The following is a 10,902-nucleotide window of genomic DNA, read 5'->3' on the forward strand; positions in this document are numbered from 1 at the left end:
TATCTTTCAGATAAAGATACCTTGATGCAAGGAAATGTTAGGCAGAAAAAATAATTAAGTAGTTTTGGCTTATTAACAATAATTCTCTTAATTAGGAGATCAGGATCACTTAATTTAACAATCCCAGAAAGCCAACAATGAACAAAGGAAATATTGAACTAACAAGCAACATATTTCAGAAACATGAATGTATGTTTTATATGAGGTTTTTTGGGGTTTAGCTGTCTGCTCTTCTAAGAAGAGAAATGTTTTTATGTTAAATTTCTGGGTGGGCTTTTGCTTGTATGAGACACAAGGAATTACAGTTGAAAGCCTGTTTTAAGAAAGAATTTTCAAAAATATTTCCCATGAAATATAATAAAACAAAAACATCAGTTCAATTGTTAGTAACTGAAAGGCTGCCATCGTGAGTTATTTTTTGACATCAAAGTGAACATATAACTCTAGTATTTACAAACACTATTTCTTTTTCCAAATGGTAAGCTTTTCAGCTTAAATTCTCTCTCGCTCCACTAAGCCAATGATCTAGCTTGTCTTTAGTGTTCTCCTTCTATTTTTCCCTTGTGTTTTCTAATGATATTCAGCATAGAAATTAATATGGCTCTTAGCATTATAGCAGGAGAGCTGTTTGCAGTGACATTTTGTAATTAATGTATCCCTTTTTATGAATTATTTGTTAAACTTTAAATTCTTCAAAATTACTTCATAATTCAAAAATATTCAACAACTGAAGAGTTTATGCAAGTTTTTTATCAAATAGGCCTCTGGGTCATGAACTATCCATTATGTCTAGTATTTCCTGTTTGTAATTAATAGTCATGCCTGTGGTTGGTCTCTTACATTTCATGATTTTTTTTTCCTGCTCACTGATTGGACAATGGACAAAGAGCTTTCAAGATGGCTGCATGAACACTTCCATTGAAAATACTTTGTAACACATGCATTCAATACATCTTTTCCTGCCTCAATCATTTTTGCAAACAAAATTATCATATCTTCACTAATGTTTCTGCAAAGCTACTGAAACATGCAGAATGTATGATGTTTATTTGAATGAATGTAGGCTTTTGCAATATTCCCCAGATCTAGATAACAAGATGTTTAAGAGAGATGGAAGGGGAAGAAAGGGAGAGAGAAACAAAATGCTACATCAAAAATGCCATTACCTGGCTTTGGAGTTATTGATAATTCAGAAGCACAAAACCTGGAACTCATGGATCAGTATCCTAACCAATAAACCAAAAGATGAGATTCTGCTGGGAGTCTGTTGCAGACCATCACATTAAATAAGACAATCTGGGGAGCAGCTGTTTGAGCATCCATCTGTAATGTATACAAAGAAAAATCAGTTACTATGGGGGATTCCAGTCTAGGGGACACATGTTGGATGCCTCACTGTCACTAGTAAGAATCCTTGGAGTTTCAAGGGAATAGAGGTAATTTGATCACCATCTTCAAGTACCTATATGGGGAAAAGATTTCTGTTAGTAAATTACTTTTTAATCTCGTGGAAAAAGACATCATAAAATCCAATGGTTGGAAGCCAACCCTAGACAAATTCAGACTAGAAATGAGGCACACATTTTTAACAGTGAGGGTAATTAAATATTGGAACAATTTATCTGTTGTTATGGTGGTTTCTCTATCACTTGAAGTCTTCAAGATTGGACATATTTTTAAAATATATTCTCTACCTCAACCAAAAATAAGGGGTTGATGCAGAAGTTACAGGGTGAGATTCTGTGGCCTAGTTATTCAGAAAGTCAGACCAGATGATTTCAATGGAACATTCTGACTCCCAGTGACTTTAATTCAATATTGTCATTTTTAATTTTACTTGTATTGTTTTGTAAGTGTACTGACACAGGCAGCACAGTTTGGATCCCTTCAGAAGCCAAAAGATGGCCCTCATGCTTTTGAGAACCATCTCAATTTCTGCATACCACTCCATTCAATATCTATGGATCCTACTAATGCCTAACACAACATGTGGTGTACCTCACCCCCTGCAGTCAATGCCCCAATAACAACCATGTGGGTGAAACCAGACAATCACTATGCTCTTGAATGAACCTACACGGAAAAAAACTATAAGACAAAAACATCACATCACCCATGGGTGAACACTTTTCACAAAAGCTTTCTCTCTATGTCTGACCTCTCAGTCTTCATCCTCAAAGGAAACCTGCACAACACCTTCAAAAGAGGAGCCTCAGAGTTTAAATTCATAACTTTGCTAGACATTAAAAATCATGGTCTTAATAAAAATACTTGATTTATGCTGTAAACAATTTGTAAGGCACTAAACCTCCTTTTTTGTCCTATGACCGCAGAGGTATTAAATGGCTACTTCACCTTGAATATGTATTAACTACTTATAATAAACAATCTGTTCCACCTTGTGTTTAACTGTGATACTCGGAGTACCTTTCCCAGACCTGAAGAGCTCTGTACAAACTCAAAAGCTTGTCTCTTTCACCAAGAAAGGTTGGTCCAATAAAATATATTACGTCACCCACCTTGTCTCTCTAATCTGCATGTAGGACTGATAGAGCAAATGACTTGATTTATTTCACTATATTCATTTAAATATTTGCATGTATTAAATATTCAATTAAGTTGCTTTCACTGTACTATTATGTCCTATCCTGTTGACCTTTTGGCTGCCCAGTTACCAAGATCCATTCCTGTATATGATTACCTATAAATATCAGTTTAGAATAGGGTGACCAGACAGCACCCTATTGTGTGAAAAAATGGGACAGTGGGTGGGGGGGTAATAGGTGCCTATATAAGAAAAAGCCCCAAAAATCGGGACTGTCCCTATCAAATTGAGACATCTGGTCACCCTAGTTTAGAAGTAGATTCAGATTTTTTTAAGATTAACTTGAAATGACTGTGGGTATGATCATGGAATTGAATCTGTTAAAAATATAACTGGAAAGTGAAAAATATAAATTTGCTTCAAAAGATTCTTCCTTTTATTAAAAAAAGTCAAATTTGTCCAAAGTTTATGTACCCTACAATAGCTAGCAAGTAAAGTACTCTTTAAAAATCATTTTGGCAGTAAGTAGAAAAACAAGTCTGATGAAAACTTTACAAACAAGAGCTCATGTTGTTTGACCAGGTCTTCTATTTGCAAAGTATCATTAGTCAATATTTAGCAACCCAATAAACTCAGACATCTTGCCAAATATGAAATAAATGTTTTATTCTCCTAATTTAAATATGTCACTACTGAACAATACTTGTTATATTATACACACGGAAACAGAAAGAGAAAAATGTTTTTGTTTGGTAAGAAAATGGCCCTTGATTGTTACTTACAAGACAAGGAGAGAATCCTTATTATTTCTAAATTCTGCAGCTTCATCTGGATTAGGAATTTTCTGTCCTTCAAATGTTTAATACTACTCCCAAGAGTGGGAAAAGATTTTTTTAATGAGAAGTATGCATTACATTGCTGCCTGCAGTCATTTGAAATGAGAGCTCATATACAGAATGATGTAAATTAATATGAGTACCAGAAAATGGTTCATAAAATGTGTGACTGTACCTGGCCTCTGTTAAAGTGTTTCTTCTTGCATGTTCTTATTGAAAACACTATTTTGCAGCTTTATGAATCCTTATACAAAAAAACTGATTTGTGAAGCGTGATTGAAAATAAACAAAGAGAGGTGGTTAGTTTGGAACACCATAAACGTATAGGTTGTTGGTTGTATGGGGGAGTTATGTTTCTTTTGTACCAATTTGAAAATATTGCACAGTGCAAACAGTACCTTCATCCAGTCCTCAATCTAAATGTGATCATGAAATACACAACATTGTGGATTAAAGGCTCTGAAGAAAAAAAAGCTTATAATGGTCATGACTTGTTGAAATCTCATTTTGGGTTTCCATTTACCCCCAAATCTCTGGACGTGAGAATAACTATATAAAACAATTATGTTTTATAATCAACATCTTTAAAGGATAATGAGTTTCAGGAAGGATCATCTACACCTTAAGCTGATTAAATTACAGGATAGAGGTTTTCTTTCTGAAGTCTTTAATATTGCTAAAAGGATCCTATTGGAATATATTAGCATTAGTGGTGGATGTTATCTAAAGGGTTCTCATCACTGAAGATAAGCATGAAAGTCTATTAACTGAACAGAGTGTCCCCAAACATGTTTCAAGTAATTTCAGGAACATCTTGTACCATACTTTCTTGCATCTATTATTGGCCAGTGTCTAGAGGCAGATTCTGGACTCAATGGACCTCATGTCTGATCCAGTATAGTAATTCAAACACAAACAACTAAACTGTGTCTAAAAATAATTAAATAAAAACCATGCACATGCTGCTTTTGTAAAAGCAAAACCAGCATCAGTGACCACTAATCAGATACTTGTGTGAAATTACCATATTTGTATTGCACATGTCAATTGCAGTTACAACTTCAGGCTTTTCCTAAGCAAAGGGTACATGCAAAAGAAGTGGGCACCCACACTGGAAAATGTTCCTGTTTTATAAAAAGTTTCCTTGGTAGGAAAAGAAAAATCCTTTTGTCAAAGTGTTCTGCTTTTCATAGGGAATAATGTCTTTAATTACCAAATCTGCATTTTTTCTGAATTAAATGTAAACAATTGAAACTAAATCCAGACCTGATCTTGTAAGACATTAGGAACACCTCTAACAAAAACTCTGATTTAAGCATAACTTGAGCCAAATGTGAACCTTAATTGATAATGGTCTAAAACTCCAATCCTGTAAAGACTTATGAACATGGAATAATTTTAAGAATGGAAGGAGCACCAATGAGTTCAATGGGGCTATTAATATACTTAAAATAAACCACATAAGTTCAGGGCCCGATACCTTATAACCTTCGAAGAGCAGAGTAACCAATTCACTTCATACTTTGCTGGTTCTGTTCAGCAGGGTTTTAAGGTGCATGATCCTGCAAAGACTTAAGTATATGTTTGATTTTATGCATGGAGAATTCACTAGGACTAGTCACAGTGCATATCTTTGTAAGACTGGAGCCCAATTTTGTAACTTATGCCAACGTTTTCAAATCTGGGTGTGAAAGGTCAATGCATGTTATATTAATTTTGCACTTTGATAAACTGAGGCTTATAAAGGCTCAGTAACTCATCCAAGATCATACAGTTGTTAGACATTAGTAGAGATAAAAGGAAATCTATGAGTCCTGAGCCCCAGTGTACCAGCTTAATCAGAGCTCAAGGAACCAGGAGTTCAGTGTTCTAGTTCTTCAGCTGCAAATGAGTTACTGTGATTGGAACACGTCATTTAGCCTCTTTGTGCACTAGTTTATCCATCTAGAAAAGAAGCATGATATAGAAAAATAGATCTGCAAAGTGCTTTGAGATCTTTACATGAATGGTGCATGAGATGTGCAGTGTTATATTCAACTCCTACTGAGCACCTACTGATACACTGGAATATATAACCTTTGAATTTTTACCTGTTTTGGTGCACAATCCGATTACATATCATGAAAAAATGGCATGTCATTTTCCTCATTTCAATTTGCAAATTATTATTTTTTTCTGTATTATCAATAGATAGTCTCTTCAAAAAGCATTAAAGACAAAGGGCCTCAATGAAGCTTTACCAGCTGAGTATCGGATTTAGAATTTTGTCACATGGGTATCTCCACTGTAGTCAACGGGACTAACTGTGTGAATAACTGCTCACCAATGCAAGAGGCTCACAATCAGGCCTATAGAAAGTCAAAGATGAAAACCTTTATAAAGGCTACACTATTTAAAAGACTATTCACTATAGCTTGTCTATATTTAATAGACAAATGAATTTGCTGCAAAAATCTATAGTTTAATGAAAATATTCTAGACTGTGCCCTTTCAGCTCACATGTATGATGCATTATTGGTGTCTTTTCCAGAAACAAATGGGTCCACTTGGCAAGATACAGAATGACGGATGAGCCACAAGAGAAAAAGTATCCTCTGATCCACTAATGCTGAGAAGTTATACAGCACCACTTTACTGAAAAATAAACAGATTAGGTCAATGTAAATTAACCTTCAGTTGAGAGGCTATGAATTGTGCAAGACCAATTACATGAGTTAACTATAAGCAGACACCAATATCTAGTTTCTAGCACTTTTGCCATGCATTTTGGTTTATGCCAAGAAAAGACATTCATCCTGAAACCTATCCAGAGGTAATATTCTGGTGTTTGTCAAATCAAATGTGTAGCTGAAGAAAACAGATAGCAGATGTAATTGACTGTACCTTCAAGGTAGGATAGTTTACTAAAATGTGCTTTGTTTTATTGTTTAATAAGCAGAGCTTGGTATTTTTGATTCAGTCCCTCCACTACTTGAAAGCACAGAATATAATTCACTATTTAAAATGTGCCTCATCATGATGTAAACACATTTTGTAAGTGTTTCAACTCACTGAGCTTGGGAGAGTGCCCCATTAGAATAGGAATGCAGATTTGCTTTTTGTATTATGCAGCCTAGTCCCCTTTTATTTCCTAGCATATGACAAATAGAAAATGGCCAGTCTTCGTTTTCTTCCATCTGCTCTGTATAGCTAGGTCAATCCAGATTCCCTTTCATAACATGAATCCAAAAAACCCAGAACCCCCAATAGCCCTTTCCTGTACATTTTGTACCCTTCCCCTTCATGTTGTTTAGCTTGCTTTATTCTCCAAACCAATATTGTTGCCTTCAATTCATTTCTCACACTTAAGACTTATTGATTTACAAAGTCCCATTGCAATTCAGGTTTGTAATTTTTGTGAGCCTGTTTGAGGGAGGTAGTGGTGAGATGATGGGTGTATTGCAAGGGTTCTCAAACTGGGGGCTGGGACCCCTCAGGGGTCATGAGGTTATTATATGGGGGGTCGCGAGCTGAACCTCCACCCCCAATTCCTGCTTTGCCTCCAGCATTTATAATGGTGTTAAATATTTAAAAAAGTATTTGTAATTTATAAGGGGGGGTCACACGCAGAGGCTTGCTATGTGAAAGGGGTCACCAGTAAAAAAGTTTGAGAGCTACTGAGTACTGGTTGTCTTGCTCTTGAGGTAATAACTGGAGGAAGAATGGTCCAGTATTTAGCCTGCAAATCTGAGATTTGGGAGACTCAGGTTTAATTCCCTGCTTCACCCCAAACTCCACTCCTGTGTGAGTTTGAGCTTAATGTCTCTCTAGCTCAATTCCCCATCTGTAAAATAGAGATAATAGCATTTATAAATATAAATACATTAAAGACTGTGGTTTGCTCAGGTACTACAGTAACAGTGGTCATAGAAGTAAGAGGGAGATACAGTTCTTACCATAATCTTATTCCAGTATATTATGAGGCAAGACTTGGGTCTGCTGTGTGATGATGATAACACATCCTTCAGCTGGGTGCTGGACTGGTGGATGTCAGGACTGAATTCTGGCTTCTGTCATAATAGTACCCAACAAGAGGAGTGTTCCCTCCATAGAATACAAAAGCAGCATAAAGGGACTTAAACACTGAACATCATGACACAAAATGTTTAGGCTCTTAGAAAAGCATAGGAACATATGATTCATGTAACCTGAGTTCAGTGAGTAGGCTTTTACAATGAATAGCAAGAGATAGGCACCTTAGATTATGATCCACAAAAGCCAGCATGCTAGGTAGGGAGCCACCTAAGCTAGTCAATCAGAGATGCTCATGAGAGGGGATGTGTACTAAGCCCCAGCCTTCTCACAGAGAAGCACCTAATTCCAGGCTGCAGAGGAGTGCCTATATCTGCTCAGCAATTTATGAATGGGAATGCATTGCCTGGAGTCGGGTGGTTTAGGTGCTGAGGCATTTCTTACAGGAATGAGACTGGTAAATATTTACCACCATGGAACAGTCATTGGGCCAGAGAGAGAAAGAATAATTCTGTAGTCCAGTTGTTAAGGCACCCAACTGGGAAGTGGGAAACCCTGGACACCAGACCCCTGCTCCACTCACTCTCTAAGTAGTTAGCCACAATTCAACAGCTTCAACAAGAGAGAATGAGGAAGCTCCATATCAGAATACCCCAAAGCTCAGTGACTAGAGCACTTCTCCTGAGTGGTAGGAGACCCCTGTTCAAATCCTCTCAGGCAGGAAGGGGTAATTTGAACCTGGGTTTTCCACATCCCAGATGAGTACTTTAAGCACTGGGTTGAAATTTATGAAATGGGCACCACCACCTCTTTCTTTGGCTGGATTTTGAATGGAACTCAATCCAGTAGGCAGCCTCTGAGCATGGCTACCAGATTGAGATGTGCCCATGATTTAGGCAGGCAAATATCTATCTTCCCACAGTTCATAAATTGCTCAGGCTTAGGCAGGAGACAGACATCCAGGAACATAGAGAGGCAATGTGGTTGCAAGAGGAAAACACATAGGGAACTTTCACCCTGAAAGCTGGGGTGCTGAGTTTAGGTACCTACCAGTAATGGAGCTCAAACTGGGACTTGTGCACCTACATAGGAGACTTAGGTGCCTACATACCTCTGTGGATTTGGAGCTAGCTCTCGAACAAGTACAATTCCCTTTCATCTTTATAAGTCAGTAACTAGACACAGGATCTGTGTGTCTCTGGGAAACCAAATTGCAGATGGTTTATTCAGATTCACAAAGCTTTAGAAAACATAGTAAACATCAAGATTTATTTAGAATCATCCCAAACAAACAAACAAACAAACAAAAACCCACAAAGCTTTTTATATGGCTTCTATTACACAAACAAGAAGCTAAACAACTCACCAAAGAAAAAGGGTTAGTTTATTTGTTTGAATTGGCTTCAATTCTTCTCCAAGTACCTACGTACTGAGATGCTAAATCAAGCTTAAGCTGTGATTCCTCAAGATCTTTTTACAGGGCTTTAGCTCCAATCCTTATAACAGTCTTCCTTCCACAAGCTTGTTCTCACCAATGGCATGCTTTGTGTCTTTATATGAAAAAAAAATTGTGGCGGGAATAGTTGCTGACTCACCCTAGGTGGCTCTCTGCCTGTTAAACAAGCAACAGGCAAGAAAAAGAACCCTCCCCCTTTTCGGAAATGATTGCCAGGCTAAAGGAAAGAATATCCTTAAGCTCCCATGACATAATACTCACAATATAACATGGATAGGAATACTCACCGTGCAAAAGAAAAATTGGATACTGAATTCCCTAAATCAGGCAGCTGCAGATATTCCCCCACCAAAGCCAGATTACTGTGTAAAATAGAAAGTCCTAAATAGCCTCGTCTAGGAACTCTGAACAAAGTTAATATACTGGCAGTTATAGAGAATGAGGAGGTGAGTAAATAGGCACTAATTCACCCACTACCAGTTTAGAAGGCCTGTTGCTCCACAACAGTATCAGTTCTCTGAAACATTGTGAGGTAGCCTCTTGAATGGATCAGGATAACCCCCCAAAAAGGAATGGCTAAATCAAGATGTGTTATCTTTGCTCAATGAGATACTAAGGCAGCAATCAGAACTTCACTGGACCCATCCTTTACAGAATACCAGCCAACTTTTTATCTTCTTGAAATATGCCCAAAGCATTTCTGAGCTATTTCTGAGCAGCATGTGAATACATAGTGTGGCAGTGAGATAGGAAATTCCTGTCTGCCCTATGCTTGGTGTGGAAGTGGTTCCAACCATGCTACTGTTTGGGGGGAGGAGGCTGAGTTACATTTGATATTCTGGAATGCTGATTACACTTGCTCTTTGTTACAACACACACTGGTGTGTTATGTTGAGTCAGTAGGGACTGACCACATTCTATTAAGCCAGAAAAATGATTCAGCATTGGGATCACCTCTGAGTTCTGAGAATTCGCAGGCAACTAAGTCACCTTGGGAGAGGAAAAAGCTCTCTGCACCAGAGCTTCTTCACTGCTCCTACAAACAATGTTCTCTTAGATATTTCTGCCAATGACACCTTTTGCAAGTACCTTATATATGTGCCTTTGAACCAGCAGGGAAGAAGAAAACATTGTCAGCCACATTTATCCTCCTTTTTCCTGTCTTCTCCCTTGTGCTAGAGCAAGTGGCTAATATGAGTGTCTATACATAAATGTCTTGATTTCCAAAAGGCTCCTCACCTTGAGAGATGCATATCCCAGATGTATTAAAGGGATGTGGCTTGGAGAACTGACAAATGGTTTGTTAGAGCCTGAGCATTATGTAACACTTGAGCAATTCAGTGTGATGTGGTCCTGTTTTCCCCTCCCACGATGACACAGATGAGTAGGCACTGAGGCCCCAAAGCAATAAAAATATCCAAGAAAAGCAGTGTTTAGGCTGTTATTTAGGGCAGAGGGCTACACCTAGACTATTTGGCTTGTTCACATCTGAGACCAAATATTTCCAGGCTTTGCCAGCACTCTAGGGTATGTCTACACTGCAATCAGGAGGTGTAACTGTAGCACACGTGGGCATATCCATGCTAGCTTGCTCAAATAACAGCGAAGCCACAGCAGCATAGCGGGTAGAAATCAGTAGAAACCCACAAGCCTGTTCTGCTACAGCTTCACTGCTATTTTTAGCAAGCTATCTACATTAAAGGGTATGTCTACATGTTTGACAATTGCATATCCCTACTGCATTGTAGACAGACCCTAACTATTTTGCAGCTTTCCCTCTCAAATGCAAATAAAAACAAACATCCATCTATCCATTTATTTTCTCTGTACATAATTCAACTTATTTACCTTGCTAACTCTAGACTATGCCTCTCCTGCTTCAATGGTGTATGTAGCCCAAATTTCCATTCTGATGCCACCTCTCTTGCTTTTCTAGCAAGTAGGCTTTGATTTAAAACAGGTTTCTTTTTACCTCTCTCTATTAGTGTATGCCTTGCCCCTTACTAGGGACAAGGATATATTCTAATGCCTACTAATACCACCACAGGCACTGG

At 37.8% G+C, this 10,902-nt stretch overlaps 1 long non-coding RNA gene across 2 annotated transcripts; it reads right to left on the reverse strand.

The window, feature by feature from the left end:
• Positions 1-752: 752 nt before the first annotated feature.
• LOC128838933 (uncharacterized) lies at positions 753-9,275 on the reverse strand. Of its 2 annotated transcripts, none has more exons than XR_008445326.1 (3): positions 9,136-9,275; positions 7,317-7,430; positions 753-1,323 (listed from the first exon to the last, which is right to left on the reverse strand). It is a non-coding gene; the product is annotated as an uncharacterized LOC128838933 (long non-coding RNA). The 2 variants fall into 2 exon arrangements; XR_008445327.1 differs by lacking the exon at positions 753-1,323 and adding an exon at positions 5,959-6,015.
• Positions 9,276-10,902: the final 1,627 nt, after the last annotated feature.

The sequence above is a fragment of the Malaclemys terrapin genome, chromosome 6 (assembly GCF_027887155.1).
Source record: "Malaclemys terrapin pileata isolate rMalTer1 chromosome 6, rMalTer1.hap1, whole genome shotgun sequence".
In the NCBI taxonomy this organism is placed as follows: Eukaryota; Metazoa; Chordata; order Testudines; family Emydidae; genus Malaclemys; species Malaclemys terrapin.